The sequence below is a fragment of the Leptodactylus fuscus genome, chromosome 8 (genome assembly GCF_031893055.1).
Source record: "Leptodactylus fuscus isolate aLepFus1 chromosome 8, aLepFus1.hap2, whole genome shotgun sequence".
NCBI lineage: Eukaryota > Metazoa > Chordata > Amphibia > Anura > Leptodactylidae > Leptodactylus > Leptodactylus fuscus.
The window spans coordinates 46,530,256-46,546,904 of record NC_134272.1 but is presented as its reverse complement, the minus strand read 5'-3'; the positions used below and the strand labels follow the sequence as shown (position 1 = coordinate 46,546,904).

The following is a 16,649-nucleotide window of genomic DNA, read 5'->3' as shown; positions in this document are numbered from 1 at the left end:
GCAGTCGGCTGCCCAAGGCCTAGAAATTTGAAGCCAGTGCCGGAAGAAGGCTCATTCCTGAAGAAGATGGAGGCGGCGCTGGAGACTTCTTTCGCAGCATTGGGGACGCCCTCAGTGCTGTTTTAGTGCTGGGGCCCTCCCCCAGTGCTGCGAGAGAACTCATTTGCATACCGACGAAAACCGGGATTTATACCAAACGCTGGCCCGGAGAAGACATCTAAAGGTAGGAGAAGAATAGCCTTTCTTAAGGCTAGTCTGACATGGTACCCAGAGAAATTTGCATTTTAATGATAGAATCCCTTTAAGATGCCACAAAATTGCACCAAAATTTTGCTGCAATGTTATCTGTACACGTTAGACCAGTGTCTATGTCTAGCATAATAGCACCAAATTATATGTTATGCACTGTAGCATATCTTTAGATAACCTGTTGTACACTGTCTAAATATTAGACAGAATTTGTATATCTGCCCCATGACTATCAAGGCAACCCTACTAGAAGTCAGAATTACAGACGTAGCTTTAGCAGCTGATACTACCCTAAAGTTATCCTCCGAACTAACTAGCTGTTTGACAAAGTGGAAGCATTTGGACGAATGCTGTGGTCCATTCACTACTTACTAAGACCGTGTCTGTGCTTGGTATTGCAGCTCAGGTATAGTCACTTCATATTTCTATAAATGTCCATAATGCTACATGAGTGCTATAATAATTTCAGGAGTGTACAAGGAGCAATAAAATGTAACTGCTTATTCCTAATACAGCAGATGGTAAATTCTATCAACATCTCAGCAGTCTAGTTATGGCCAAAGTTCACGTAATGCAGTTTGTCTGCAATTCCTTTCTTTAGTTCTATGTCTGGGACAAATGTAATTTTATGGATTACGTCACATCAAAACCCATGTAGAATGTAAGCGGTGCAAATGGATACACAGAACAAAGAATTACAAGTCTTTTAACTCTACTAGGCTTTCCAAACCTTTCACAAAAAGTCCTTTTTCCTGAAGTTAATGCATAGGCGATCAGCCATCACACATCTGCAGGCAATAATCTCTAGACTAAAGCAATTAACATCCGGGGGTCCGGCTATAGGAAACCTACACAGAAGCTTTTTACCAAATACTGGAATCTCTTAAAGAAATAAGAGTATTCTTGGCCCGGTGTACATCAGTCAACAAGCCTATCATGATGAAGTCCAGACAAATTAGCCGTAGGAGTTGGGTCTTACATACCTTGCACCAAGCTTGCAGTTGAGTGGATGTGTGTGTACATTCATGTTAAAAAAACTGTGTAGTGCTTTTTTTTTTTTTTGCCGTTCCCATCCCCTTTCTCAAATTTCATCTGTAATGAGAGCGAGATGCTGTCAGTTAATGGTAGTCATTATGTAGATTTTTTCCAAGAATTTGACCTAGGGCCCCATTACCGAACTTCTTTTCAGAGGGTGATGGGGTGTCCTCATTTGGCTGAAAGGTAGTCTGTCAAAAAACTGTATCAGACTAATGACCGTATGTTGTCAGGCTGTATCTGCACTTTCCAATGATGTTTGTCTCATTCTGCATTGCAGCTCCATTTTCATGAAAATCAAGATTTCATTCTTGTGCAAATTCTTTTGACCCACGTTGCAGAAACGCCAGAGCCAAGAATGGTTACAAAAGGAATGGGATATATATATATATATAAATATATATTATGAAGTACTGATACCTTCTGCTCAATCCACTCCTGGATTTGTCTCAAAAACGGCAACAAAATCTGCAACAAATAAAGCTGTGTTTCTACAACATGGGGTTTTAGCCTTAGGGGCACTTCTTCTATTGCTGGGTCTGTACTCTCTAGATAACCACTCCTAACTGTGTCCACCCCCCCATCTTCCCAATTGAGTGAGATCTTCCACTCTGTCTGCAGTTAGAGGCAGTTATCTACAGAGGAGAGTGAAGCCTCTGCAGGAGAAGAAATGTCTCTAAAGCCTTTTTTAACTAATCCGAGTCAGAATAAAACACTGATTTTCATAATAATGGAGCAGCAATGCAAGAAAGCAGTGCATCTTTAGAAATTGTAGAAGCTGCCCTGCAAGGTACCAATTTTTCCTGCAGATGGACTCCCTTTAGACAATTATTCCTTGTTATATTACACTCAAAGTAATTCATTTTTCACACTTAGGGTGCATTCACACTGAGTAAACGCTAGCTTATTTTGTAGAGTAAAATTACACTTGTAAATTTTGCTATCCCATTGACTTCAATGATATTTTTTTACAAGTGTAAAAATACGCCTGTAAAAAATACGCCAGTAAAAAATACGCCTGTAAAAATACGCCTGTAAAATGTCATTGAAGTCAATGGGATAGCAAAATTTACAAGTGTAATTTTACTCTACAAAATAAGCTAGCGTTTACTCAGTGTGAATGCACCCTTAGGGTGCATTCACACTGAGTAAACGCTAGCTTATTCTGTAGAGTAAAATTCCACTTGTAAATTTTGCTATCCCATTGACTTCAATGACATTTTACAGGCGTATTTTTACAGGCGTATTTTTACAGGCGTATTTTTTACAGGCGTATTTTTACACTTGTAAAAAAATATCATTGAAGTCAATGGGATAGCAAAATTTACAAGTGGAATTTTACTCTACAAAATAAGCTAGCGTTTACTCAGTGTGAATGCACCCTTAGTCTTATGTGTATGGCTTACACAATGGTCATTTGTGATATGATTTGCACAAATCGGTCCTACAATGCCTCACCCATGCATTAATGCTTGACTCTGCCAGGTGTGCGTGTGTTGTTGGTGGGAATAAGGGAAACCCCACACACCTCAGGCAATGGCTTATCTCTACTGAGATCACTAGAATTAACATCTCACATTCCAGCTCCTTCTTTTCCCTTTAATTTTAGAAAGTCCTAAAAATCTCAATCTTTCTTGAAAATTGACTATATTAGATACCATGAAGTTATGGGATAAATAGCTTTGGTAAATCCATCTCCATCAGGAAATCGCTTATCACAATTTTTATAAAACATGTCACAAAAAACTGCTATTCTAACAAGTCATTGTACAATGCTGAAATGTTTATGTCTATCAAGAGGTAACTTCTCTTCGGCTGTGTGGATTCTATATATTGGGAAATGTTTTCACTTGTCGATGTGGCTGCGGTGCAGCATTTCTACTGCTAAGGCCTAGATGGGCAGGTTTACCAGGGCAGTGGAAGCGCAAACTGGCTACTGTTTTATTTTTCTTACTTGTATAGCGTCATCCTGTTCCACAGCACATTATACAGTATATGTACACTGGTACGCTGTCCCAAGCAAGGCTTAGTCTAAATTCAAATTCCCTAACAAACTCCATGCAGATGTTGTTTTTGGATGTATTTGAATTGATCAATATTCAACTATGAGGCTAAGGCCCCACGTTGTGGAAATGCAGCTTTTTTGTTGCAGATTTTGTTGCGGTTTTTTGAGCCAAAGCCAAGAATGGTTACTAGAAGAATGGTAGAGATTAGAGATGAGCGAACACTAAAATGTTCGAGGTTCGAAATTCGATTCGAACAGCCGCTCAATGTTCGAGTGTTCGAATGGGTTTCGAACCCCATTATAGTCTATGGGGAACATAAACTCGTTAAGGGGGAAACCCAAATTCGTGTCTGGAGGGTCACCAAGTCCACTATGACACCCCAGGAAATGATACCAACACCCTGGAATGACACTGGGACAGCAGGGGAAGCATGTCTGGGGGCATAAAAGTCACTTTATTTCATGGAAATCCCTGTCAGTTTGCGATTTTCGCAAGCTAACTTTTCCCCATAGAAATGCATTGGCCAGTGCTGATTGGCCAGAGTACGGAACTCGACCAATCAGCGCTGGCTCTGCTGGAGGAGGCGGAGTCTAAGATCGCTCCACACCAGTCTCCATTCAGGTCCGACCTTAGACTCCGCCTCCTCCGGCAGAGCCAGCGCTGATTGGCCGAAGGCTGGCCAATGCATTCCTATGCGAATGCAGACTTAGCAGTGCTGAGTCAGTTTTGCTCAACTACACATCTGATGCACACTCGGCACTGCTACATCAGATGTAGCAATCTGATGTAGCAGAGCCGAGGGTGCACTAGAACCCCTGTGCAAACTCAGTTCACGCTAATAGAATGCATTGGCCAGCGCTGATTGGCCAATGCATTCTATTAGCCCGATGAAGTAGAGCTGAATGTGTGTGCTAAGCACACACATTCAGCACTGCTTCATCACGCCAATACAATGCATTAGCCAGTGCTGATTGGCCAGAGTACGGAATTCGGCCAATCAGCGCTGGCCAATGCATTCTATTAGCCCGATGAAGTAGAGCTGAATGTGTGTGCTAAGCACACACATTCAGCACTGCTTCATCACGCCAATACAATGCATTAGCCAGTGCTGATTGGCCAGAGTACGGAATTCGGCCAATCAGCGCTGGCTCTGCTGGAGGAGGCGGAGTCTAAGATTGCTCCACACCAGTCTCCATTCAGGTCCGACCTTAGACTCCGCCTCCTCCGGCAGAGCCAGCGCTGATTGGCCGAAGGCTGGCCAATGCATTCCTATGCGAATGCAGACTTAGCAGTGCTGAGTCAGTTTTGCTCAACTACACATCTGATGCACACTCGGCACTGCTACATCAGATGTAGCAATCTGATGTAGCAGAGCCGAGGGTGCACTAGAACCCCTGTGCAAACTCAGTTCACGCTAATAGAATGCATTGGCCAGCGCTGATTGGCCAATGCATTCTATTAGCCCGATGAAGTAGAGCTGAATGTGTGTGCTAAGCACACTCATTCAGCACTGCTTCATCACGCCAATACAATGCATTAGCCAGTGCTGATTGGCCAGAGTACGGAATTCGGCCAATCAGCGCTGGCTCTGCTGGAGGAGGCGGAGTCTAAGGTCGGACCTGAATGGAGACTGGTGTGGAGCGATCTTAGACTCCGCCTCCTCCAGCAGAGCCAGCGCTGATTGGCCGAATTCCGTACTCTGGCCAATCAGTGCTGGCCAATGCATTCTATTAGCTTGATGAAGCAGAGTGTGCACAAGGGTTCAAGCGCACCCTCGGCTCTGATGTAGCAGAGCCGAGGCTGCACAAGGGTTCAAGCGCACCCTCGGCTCTGATGTAGGAGAGCCGAGGGTGCACTTGAACCCTTGTGCACCCTCAGCTCTGCTACATCAGAGCCGAGGGTGTGCTTGAACCCTTGTGCACACTCTGCTTCATCAAGCTAATAGAATGCATTGGCCAGCGCTGATTGGCCAATGTATTCTATTAGCCTGATGAAGTAGAGCTGAATGTGTGTGCTAAGCACACACATTCAGCTCTACTTCATCGGGCTAATAGAATGCATTGGCCAGCGCTGATTGGCCAGAGTACGGAACTCGACCAATCAGCGCTGGCTCTGCTGGAGGAGGCGGAGTCTAAGATCGCTCCACACCAGTCTCCATTCAGGTCCGACCTTAGACTCCGCCTCCTCCGGCAGAGCCAGCGCTGATTGGCCGAAGGCTGGCCAATGCATTCCTATGCGAATGCAGACTTAGCAGTGCTGAGTCAGTTTTGCTCAACTACACATCTGATGCACACTCGGCACTGCTACATCAGATGTAGCAATCTGATGTAGCAGAGCCGAGGGTGCACTAGAACCCCTGTGCAAACTCAGTTCACGCTAATAGAATGCATTGGCCAGCGCTGATTGGCCAATGCATTCTATTAGCCCGATGAAGTAGAGCTGAATGTGTGTGCTAAGCACACTCATTCAGCACTGCTTCATCACGCCAATACAATGCATTAGCCAGTGCTGATTGGCCAGAGTACGGAATTCGGCCAATCAGCGCTGGCTCTGCTGGAGGAGGCGGAGTCTAAGGTCGGACCTGAATGGAGACTGGTGTGGAGCGATCTTAGACTCCGCCTCCTCCAGCAGAGCCAGCGCTGATTGGCCGAATTCCGTACTCTGGCCAATCAGTGCTGGCCAATGCATTCTATTAGCTTGATGAAGCAGAGTGTGCACAAGGGTTCAAGCGCACCCTCGGCTCTGATGTAGCAGAGCCGAGGGTGCACAAGGGTTCAAGCGCACCCTCGGCTCTGATGTAGCAGAGCCGAGGCTGCACAAGGGTTCAAGCGCACCCTCGGCTCTGATGTAGGAGAGCCGAGGGTGCACTTGAACCCTTGTGCACCCTCAGCTCTGCTACATCAGAGCCGAGGGTGCGCTTGAACCCTTGTGCACACTCTGCTTCATCAAGCTAATAGAATGCATTGGCCAGCGCTGATTGGCCAATGTATTCTATTAGCCTGATGAAGTAGAGCTGAATGTGTGTGCTAAGCACACACATTCAGCTCTACTTCATCGGGCTAATAGAATGCATTGGCCAGCGCTGATTGGCCAGAGTACGGAACTCGACCAATCAGCGCTGGCTCTGCTGGAGGAGGCGGAGTCTAAGATCGCTCCACACCAGTCTCCATTCAGGTCCGACCTTAGACTCCGCCTCCTCCAGCAGAGCCAGCGCTGATTGGCCGAATTCCGTACTCTGGCCAATCAGCACTGGCTAATGCATTGTATTGGCGTGATGAAGCAGTGCTGAATGTGTGTGCTTAGCACACACATTCAGCTCTACTTCATCGGGCTAATAGAATGCATTGGCCAATCAGCGCTGGCCAATGCATTCTATTAGCGTGAACTGAGTTTGCACAGGGGTTCTAGTGCACCCTCGGCTCTGCTACATCAGATTGCTACATCTGATGTAGCAGTGCCGAGTGTGCATCAGATGTGTAGTTGAGCAAAACTGACTCAGCACTGCTAAGTCTCTGCATTCGCATAGGAATGCATTGGCCAGCCTTCGGCCAATCAGCGCTGGCTCTGCCGGAGGAGGTGGAGTCTAAGGTCGGACCTGAATGGAGACTGGTGTGGAGCGATCTTAGACTCCGCCTCCTCCAGCAGAGCCAGCGCTGATTGGTCGAGTTCCGTACTCTGGCCAATCAGCGCTGGCCAATGCATTCTATTAGCCCGATGAAGTAGAGCTGAATGTGTGTGCTTAGCACACACATTCAGCTCTACTTCATCAGGCTAATAGAATACATTGGCCAATCAGCGCTGGCCAATGCATTCTATTAGCTTGATGAAGCAGAGTGTGCACAAGGGTTCAAGCGCACCCTCGGCTCTGATGTAGCAGAGCTGAGGGTGCACAAGGGTTCAAGTGCACCCTCGGCTCTCCTACATCAGAGCCGAGGGTGCGCTTGAACCCTTGTGCAGCCTCGGCTCTGCTACATCAGAGCCGAGGGTGCGCTTGAACCCTTGTGCACACTCTGCTTCATCAAGCTAATAGAATGCATTGGCCAGCACTGATTGGCCAGAGTACGGAATTCGGCCAATCAGCGTTGGCCAATGCATCCCTATGGGAAAAAGTTTATCTCACAAAAATCACAATTACACACCCGATAGAGCCCCAAAAAGTTATTTTTAATAACATTCCCCCCTAAATAAAGGTTATCCCTAGCTATCCCTGCCTGTACAGCTATCCCTGTCTCATAGTCACAAAGTTCACATTCTCATATGACCCGGATTTGAAATCCACTATTCGTCTAAAATGGAGGTCACCTGATTTCGGCAGCCAATGATTTTTTCCAATTTTTTTCAATGCCCCCAGTGTCGTAGTTCCTGTCCCACCTCCCCTGCGCTGTTATTGGTGCAAAAAAGGCGCCAGGGAAGGTGGGAGGGGAATCGAATTTTGGCGCACTTTACCACGTGGTGTTCGATTCGATTCGAACATGGCGAACACCCTGATATCCGATCGAACATGTGTTCGATAGAACACTGTTCGCTCATCTCTAGTAGAGATATATAAAGTTCTTATACTTCTACCTTCTGCTTAATCCAGTCCTAGCTTTGGCTCAAAAAATCGCAACAAAATCTGCAACGAAAAAAGCTACATTTCCGCAACGTGGGACCTTAGCCTGAAACAACATAGCAAAATATACAAAGACACACAATAATCCATTTATATGCCAGAAACTTTCCTATTTGACGCCGAAGCCCCCTGCAGCGGAAACACTGTGGCAAAGACCGCTGCATTTTACAGTACCTGCAAAGTGGATGGGATTTTAGATAATCCCATTCACACACTGCAGAAAATATCTGCAGCGGAAATGCTGCAATTTCCAAAACCATTGCATTTTTGTAAATCACAGCATGTCAGGTATACCTATGGATACACTGACATTATCTATGTAGATATAATAGGGATAGAACATTCACAGTGGAAAACTCTGGGGAGTTTCTGTGAAAACTGTTGTGGAAATAATTGCAGTGCATTTCCGCCGCACCGTTTTTAGGCGGAGAGTCTTAGCCTGAGAATGGTAGTGGGAAAAAAAGGTTTGTTCCTTGTTAGGCATGGTTCTCAAGTAAGGCCGAGTTCACATCTGCATCCTGGCCTCCGTTCTGCAGGTTTCCGTTTCCTGCACGAAACTGGGCAGGAGACGGAAACCTGCAGGCATTTTTTAAACCCATTCATTTGCGCGTGAGCGTTTTGTGTGCTCCGCAGCGAAACCGTTTTTTTTTTAACCAGACACAGAGTCGGACATGCAGGACTTTGTGTCTGGTTTAAAAAAAAACCCGGTTTCGCCGTGGAGAGCATGAAACGCTCACCGGCACTCACGAACGGACTCTGTCTCAGGTTTCCGTCTTCTGCATGCAGAAGAAGGAAGCCTCATTAGCCTCATTACGGAGACCAGAAGCTGGTGTGAACTCAGCGTAAGGAACAGAGAAAGAGAAGGTTGTCTCTGCAGGCTGTTTACTGCACTACAAGGGTGTTACAGGCAGCCATTCTAAAGATTACAATGCCACTTTATGCCTGTGTTTTAGCTTACCAGTATGTATGGATGAGCCCTTGCATATTGACTGCTACACAAACAGATCCATCTGTAGCTCCACAGCAGGAACAATAGGTCACCTGTTGTTACAAGGGGCATGATCTATTAACCCTCACCGCATGGTATGGTTTTGTACACAGATGCAGGTTTGGAATTTCTTTCTAGATTCTCACAATCTACAGCAGCATCTTGCATTGCAATAAGGCATTGAAATTTTCTGTCAAAAAGTGAACACAGCATTCTGTTTCTGGGAGAGAAGTGTAAAATCCAGTCTTAAATTTTATTCATTGATGCAATTTTGAGTGAGAGGAGAGTAGGCGATGAGTCGAGAATGTTCTGTCAATCATAACTGGGAGACAGTCTTCATGATGACAGGCATTTGTAATGGACATTTCTTACTAAGGGACTCAAAGCGCACCTTTATGGGTAGTCTTTCCTGGTTTTTGCAGCTTACCCTTATGGACATAGCTACTATAGTCCATACACTGCTAAAAACAAAAAACCTGCAATGCAAAGTCATGCACTATGGGTTTTGAACTCATAGCAGGTCAATTTCTTGCTGTGGGTTCAACCTTTGTTTCATAACATATGTGCAGATCTATGTCTAGGTATATGCCCTGTAAATATTTTATAGGTTTTAAAAGATTTTTCTTAATAATCATGTAGTGTTATGTTTGCTCCATCTAAGTTGATCTTTACCCATTAAAACATTATATGCATAAATGTACAAGGAATAAGTTTGATGTATGGACTTGTTGATTCTGTTTTAGCCTGTTTTGTGGTTACTCATTAAGTAAAGTTGACTGAAGATAAAGGTTCATCAGGTTAAGCTTCAATGCTTTAACATCGAGGCATCTAATGGCATGCATTTTTTTCCCCAATTAAGACAAAGGTAGATCTCAGCCTTGTACCCCACTGTAATTGGTCAGTAATTCTGACCTGTTGGCGAATCAATTAAGACTGGCGTAAGAATTTCCAGTCTTAATTCTCCAATATGTTTAAAAAATAGTACAAAATTTCCATCTTCAAAATGTGTACTGCAATATATAGAAGGGGGAATTTTTACTAAGACTGGCATGTGGTTGGTTGGTTGTTTTGTGGTGTGTGGGTGTGTTGTTGTTGTTTTTTTTTCCCCCAGTCTGAAAGAACACCTTTCATGTCCTCGGGCACATGCGGTTTTATACACCACTAGAAAGTCAACCGTGCACTGAATTCATAAAATAACTAACACTTATACTCACCTTGCCTTACCTCTCCTGGTCCTCCTTGCGCTGCTCCCCTGTTCCCGCCATCGGCTTCCTCTTCTCTGCGGATGACGTCATACATTCTGGACATACTGCTGAGGCCTGTGATTGGGCCTCATTGGTGACATCCTCAATGCCAGAAGATGACGCCTGATGCCTAGGACAGGTGAGTAAAAATGTTTGTTGAAAGATGCCCTGCGGCACATGACGCTGGGTCCCTTTCTGTTATTCATATGGCCAGAACTGATGACTACGGATCCCAGGGGCCCCCGGGCAATTGCACAGTTTCCTCCCCCCATCTTTCCCCAATGCCGCTCCTGGGCATAGATTTGAGATATACCTTACACATCTAGTGGGAGTTATAGCAAATCTGGCGGTCTGGGGGCACCACTGGCATGACCACCTAGATTTCCATCACACAGCCAACTAGAGGCACAATTTTTGGCCACTTTTAAGGTGCATCTACCTTGAAAAATGTGAGCCATAGCCTTGTTGCATACAATGGACCAATAGAATGGAAGATTATGTAGATAATCTGTTTTCCCTTAGCCCAAACAGCAGCACAAGATGGGGTATTCCTGCCCCTGTGTACTGTTAGGACAGGTGGAACTTTTATTAAACTAACAAGTTGCCCTCCCATAAAGGCCCAGGAGACCTCCCCCTCCCTGTGTTAGTCTCCAAGCATCATACAGAATATAGCCGTGTATAACCAACATAAGTCAAAGGGAGGGAGCTTTGTGCTGCTGTTTGGGCTAAGGGAAAACAGATTATCTACATAATCTTCCATTCCCCCTACGCCCAAACAGCAGCACAAGATGGGGATTTAACGAGTAATACCCCTTCTAGGGAGGGCGATCCTGGCAAGCTGAAGACAGGATAAAGTAACCAAAGGATTTTGCTTTGGTGGTGTGCAAGTCCAGTCTGTAGTGCCTTGCAAAGGTTAAATGTGAGGACCAAGATGCAGCCGCACAGATTTGGTCCACCGAGAGAGATTGTCTCTCTGCCCAAGACGCGGCTACTGCCCTAGTAGCATGGGCTCGCAAAAATTCCGGGACCGGCAGACCTTGTGCCTGCAGGGCCCCTGAAATAGCTTCTTTAATCCACCTCGATAGTGTGGCCTTAGATGCCTTACTTCCCCTATTGTGACCCAAAAAATTAATGAGCAAGTTATCTGCTCTGCGGAATAGGCGTGTCCGATCTAGATAAATCCGCAGTGTTCGCACAAGGTCCAGGTTGTGCATTCTCTCCTCCCATTCGGAGGAGGGAGAGGGGAAAAATGTTGGTAAGGTTATTGTTTGGTTAATATTTTCCATCGTGGGAACCTTTGGCAGAAATCCTTGGATAAATCTGAGCTGGACTCTGTCCGGAAAGAAGGTTGTATATGGTTCCGAGGCCGCCAGGGCCTGAAGCTCCCCTACTCGCTTCGCCGATGTGATTGCCAGCAGAAAGGTTACCTTCCATGAGAGGTATTTGAACTCTACCTCTGTCAGGGGTTCAAATGGCGGGGCACATAGCCCTTGTAGGACCGCAGCTAGGTCCCACTGGGGAGCCGGGGGCCGTACCGGGGGTCGGAGCCTAGAGGCCCCTCTTTGGAATTGCCTTATGAGAGGATTCTGCGACAATCTGGTCCCTAATAGAGCGGATAGTGCCGAGACATGCACCCTTAGAGTGGCTGGGGACAAACCCTTGTCCAATCCTTCCTGTAAGAATTCCAGAACTGCCTCAATGGATGATGTATCGCATTGCCTTCTGGCCCCCCAGTCCATAAATACCTGAGCAATCCTCTGGTAACTGCGATTGGTTGAATCCGCTCTAGAGTGGGCCAATGTCCTTAAGACGGCCTGGGACAATCCTCTGTCTCCACGTACGGTGCGGTCAACCTCCAGGCAGTGAGGTTGAACCTGTCCAGATCCTGGCAGAGCTGACTGTTTAGAGTTACCAGGTTTTGGACACGCGGAAGCCTCCAGTATGTCCCTCGACTCATTAACATGAGGTGGGTAAACCATGCCCTTTTCGGCCAGAACGGCATGATGACAATGGCCGACGTCTGGTCCTGCCTGAGTTTTGCCAATACCCTGGGAATCATCGGAATCGGAGGAAAAACGTATACTAGTTTGAAGCTCCAGGGTATTGACAGGGCATCGATCGCCAAGGGATTGCTGTCCCGATACAGGGAGCAAAAGACTCCCACCTTGGAGTTGTGTTGGGTGGCCATCAGATCCACCTCGGGGAGACCCCACATCCTGGTGAGTTGTTGGAAGACTTCCTGGCTCAGAGACCACTCGGCCGTTGTTACTAGGCCCCTGCTTAGCTGATCCGCCAGGACATTGAGATGGCCCTTGATGTGCACCGCTGACAACCTGGATAAGTTCCTTTCTGCCCAGGGGTCAGACATTAGAGTAATACTTGTCATGGCTGTCAGCAGATCGTCTCTGTGGACCCCTGAGTCGATGTCTCTCTCGAGGTTTGAGACTTCAGCCCGTAGCCTGGTGACTACCTCACTGGCCGCAATGCCTACTGAGGCCTGCGCTGCAGAGGAGGCATAGATGCGCCTAAGGGACCCCTCCGCCCTGCGGTCCATCACATCCTGGAGGTTCGAACCATCCTCCGCTGGTACCACGGTGCGCTTAGATAGTTTAGAGACCGCTATATCTACCTTAGGCGGAGGGCCCCAAGAGCTGGACTGGGCTTCTGCTAGGGGAAACAGTGCCCTGAAACGCCTGGAAGCGTTAAATGGACGTTCCGGAAACCTCCATTCCGCTTCCATCCTCTTAACCATTTCCGAGTAGGCCTGGAAAGACTTAAGGGAGGTAGATGGAGTCTCCTCAGTAGGCTCTCCCACTTCCTTGGCCCGTACAATTTTTAGCAATTTGGGCATCCTCTCTATAGCAAAGACCGGTTTAACTGGTTCCAAGATGTCCTCTTCAGAGGAGATCTCATCTAGGATCTGTAGAGTTTCCATAGGGGGGAGAGAAGGAGGGGATGACTCCAAACGAGGTTTCTTTGATAATTGGGAGATAGAAACTTTCATCTCCCTCATTGACTCCTCCACAAACTCCCTCACCCAGCCAACAACATCTCGGACGGACGTGTCCTCTGACGGGGGCCCACGGCACCCACGGCAGCACTGGTATGCATAGCCGTCCGGAAGGGGCACCTCGCACTTAATGCAGGCTAGGTGGCGTCGCTTGGCGGTAGCCTTCCTCTTAGGGTTTTCAGGTACAGAGGAGGAAGACGACATCTTAATCTTTTCAGAAATCCTTTCACAAAGGTTTGCTTAGCTGCCTTCTGGTTGCCCAAGCAGTAGCAACCTGTTAGCAAGAGCTGACAGGCAAACTAAATTGGGCCAGCAGCTTTAAATAGCCTAACTAAATAACTCAGGGGGCACACTGGGCAATCCTAGCCAAAAAAGGAAGCCTTTCTGGCTTCCCTAGGTGGGGAAAACCTTTCCCCTCACAAGCCCCTACCCGTAATTAAAAAAATCTCCGTCCGGCGCCTCGGCTCACTGGTACGCATGCGCCGGACGGAGGGCCGCGCATGCGCGGTACGGGCCACGAAACGGGATCTGCGCGCATGCGCAAAGCGGCTCCCGCGCCTGCGCGGTAGAGCCGGAAGGCCGCGGCGCACACACAGTGTCCGTGGCCGGAACAACAGAGGCGCCGGCAGGTTCCCCCCTCCGCCCAAAGGAAACTATGTTCCTAGGCGGCTGGGAGCGGCGCCGGAGCGCAGAATGGTGACGACGACGCGGGACCAGAAGCTGCACTTCCTAAGAAGGTGACCCCCACTACCCCCAGGTAAGTCCCAAGGGGGAGCGGAGGCCCACCCAATTCAGATGGGAGAGGAGACCTCTCCCTCCACCTGTCCTGGTAACAGGACAGAAAAAAACACAGGGAGGGGGAGGTCTCCTGGGCCTTTATGGGAGGGCAACTTGTTAGTTTAATAAAAGTTCCACCTGTCCTAACAGTACACAGGGGCAGGAATACCCCATCTTGTGCTGCTGTTTGGGCGTAGGGGGAATAATAATTTTGAGGCTCTAGTACAAGTTTGCTCTTTCCACTTTCCGCCACAATGCGTTACTGCATGATATTTGTTTTCTAAATAAATGAATGTTCATAATGCAGAATATATGATACTTATAAACCTGCAGATTTAAAGGGGCTCTATCAGCAAAAATATGCTGTATGAGCCCCACATATGTGTGAATAGCCTTTAAAAAGGATATTCAGGCACTGCTAATCTTATTTTAAACCCCTCTCTCGTTTTAAAATAAAACTATAAAAACAAATATGTAAATCATACCTATCGTTCAAGCTGGGCAGTCGTGTACAATCCGACGTCATCTTCTGGCACGCCTTCCTCTTCTTTTTTTCTTCTTCGGTCCTGGCTCTTTCCCGGCTTCATCGTCGTCTTCTTCCGGCGGTTCAAATCCGATTGGATGAAATCCGGCACATGCGCACTGCCATTGAGAAAAATGGTGCTGCAGCGTGTGCAGGAACTCTGGAGGGAGCGCCACTGCACACACGCTGGATTTGAACCAATCGGATTTGAACCGCAGGAAGAAGACGACGATGAAGCCGGGGAAGAGCCAGGACCGGAGGGTGTCGCCGAAAGAAGAAGAAAGAAGAGGAAGGTGTGCCAGAAGATGACGTCGGATCGTGCACGACTGCCCAGCGTGCATGCTAAGGTATCATTTACATATATGTTTTTATAGTTTTATTTTAAAACGGGAGGGGGGTTTAAAATAAGATTAGTGGTGCCTGAAAAGCCTTTTTAAAGGCTATTCACGCATATGTGGGGCTCATACAGCATAATTTATGCTGATAGAGCCCCTTTAACCCCGTTTATCAGTTAATCCAGACAACTCTGGAAGTCTATCCTAAGGATAAATAGTGGTGGAGTTTCTAGTAGTTGGGCCACAATGAAGTGGCTGCAATAAAATGATTAATATCCTTTAGAAGGTCGTAAAATGAGGAAAATGCAACCTTGGCTAGAAAAACAAGACCAAACAGATTTCACCATTTCATTATGTAACAAAAATGAAGCCAAAATGGAAAAGCCATGGGTGAAAAAAACTAAACCGCACAAACCAACATCTTGTAGAACCACCTTTAGTCCTACGTAGACTCCAATGCAGATGTGAACCTGGCCTTACTGCTTCAGCTGTATTATTGTATGAGTAATGACCTCATGAGGACTCAGAAGTTTCTTTATATACGTGCAGTGAAGAAAACTTTGTGTGTATATGTCAAACAGGCACTGAATGGGTTTAAGGAGGAACGTAAACATGCCGGTGTTTGGAATGGCTGCCAGATGTAGACCATAAAGGAAATGGTGAATTTCATTAACGTGTTTACTATATGGTTTAGCAGAATGTAACTATTGGATTTAGTGACGCATTTTGGAATTCATTGATTAAGGAAGTTGTATATGACTTTAGGAGTGTTTACTTCAACTGTTGCTGCAAAAAATTTTGCCAGCTTGTGTAATGCTAAAGACTTATTAGACCAGTGGGGGAAAAATGGTTGCTGTGAATGTGAATCTGTCTTGTTCCCATACACCCCCTAACACTTTGTTTCACTTTCTGATTATTATTACAGTGCTATATGTACAGCAAACTTTATGGCAAGATCACAAAATTCAAGATGGCATACCATGTGCTGCTCAATATAAAAAAATATCATCTTTCCTTGTAAATATCTCTTATATATATAAAAATGAGTTTCTGTCTGTCTGTTCTTTATGCGCAACCAAACAACTTGACTGATCTTCACCAAATTTGGCACACAGATACATTGGGTGTCTGGGAACGTTTTAGGCCATGTCTCAACTCTCTCAGACGTACCGTTCCTGAGATACAGTATTCCCAAAACATTGACATGGATTAGCAAATACAAACCTACAAGTCTTTCACTGATATTCCAACTGCCATACACACAGTAGTTACATATTACGTATCACTCCACATGCACATAGCATTACTCCAGGTGTATCCAATACTGATATCCAAACTGAGATACACACATCAGAGGATTAGATACACAGCTCAACACACAGTAACACATAGAGGATTAGATACACAGTTCAGCACACAGTATCGTACATCAGAGGATTAGATACACAGCTCACCACAGTCCGTCACACATCAGAGCTTTACTCCAGGTTTCCATAACAACCCAGCCATTTTTCTTCACTGCTGTAGGTCAGCTTTAAACAGGCAGGACACTGTGGATGACATTGTTACACAAAGTCACATACACACAGCTTTACTCCAGGTATCCATAACAACCAATCACAGGTTTTTCACTCATATCCAAATTGAGATTCATATAATCATATGACACTTATGGACCGATGGAAACTTGCAGGTTCTGCAGTCATGACATACACACAGCTTTACACCAGGTTTCCATATCAACCAAGCTATTTATGACCTGTATTAGTCAATAGCAGTTCACAGGTCCTTAAATATTCAGTCCTATGACGTTTATCAGCCAATATAACTTCATATTTAATTTACCAAGTTTCCAGAAAAACACAGCCAT

At 46.2% G+C, this 16,649-nt stretch overlaps 2 protein-coding genes across 2 annotated transcripts in view; both read left to right on the top strand.

The window, feature by feature from the left end:
- Positions 1 to 16,649, top strand: part of PTCD1 (pentatricopeptide repeat domain 1) — a 221,409-nt gene that overhangs the window by 87,825 nt on the left and 116,935 nt on the right. The window lies entirely within an intron of this gene.
- Positions 1 to 16,649, top strand: part of MYO1B (myosin IB) — a 127,048-nt gene that overhangs the window by 7,094 nt on the left and 103,305 nt on the right. The gene's annotated exons all lie outside the window — the stretch shown is intronic.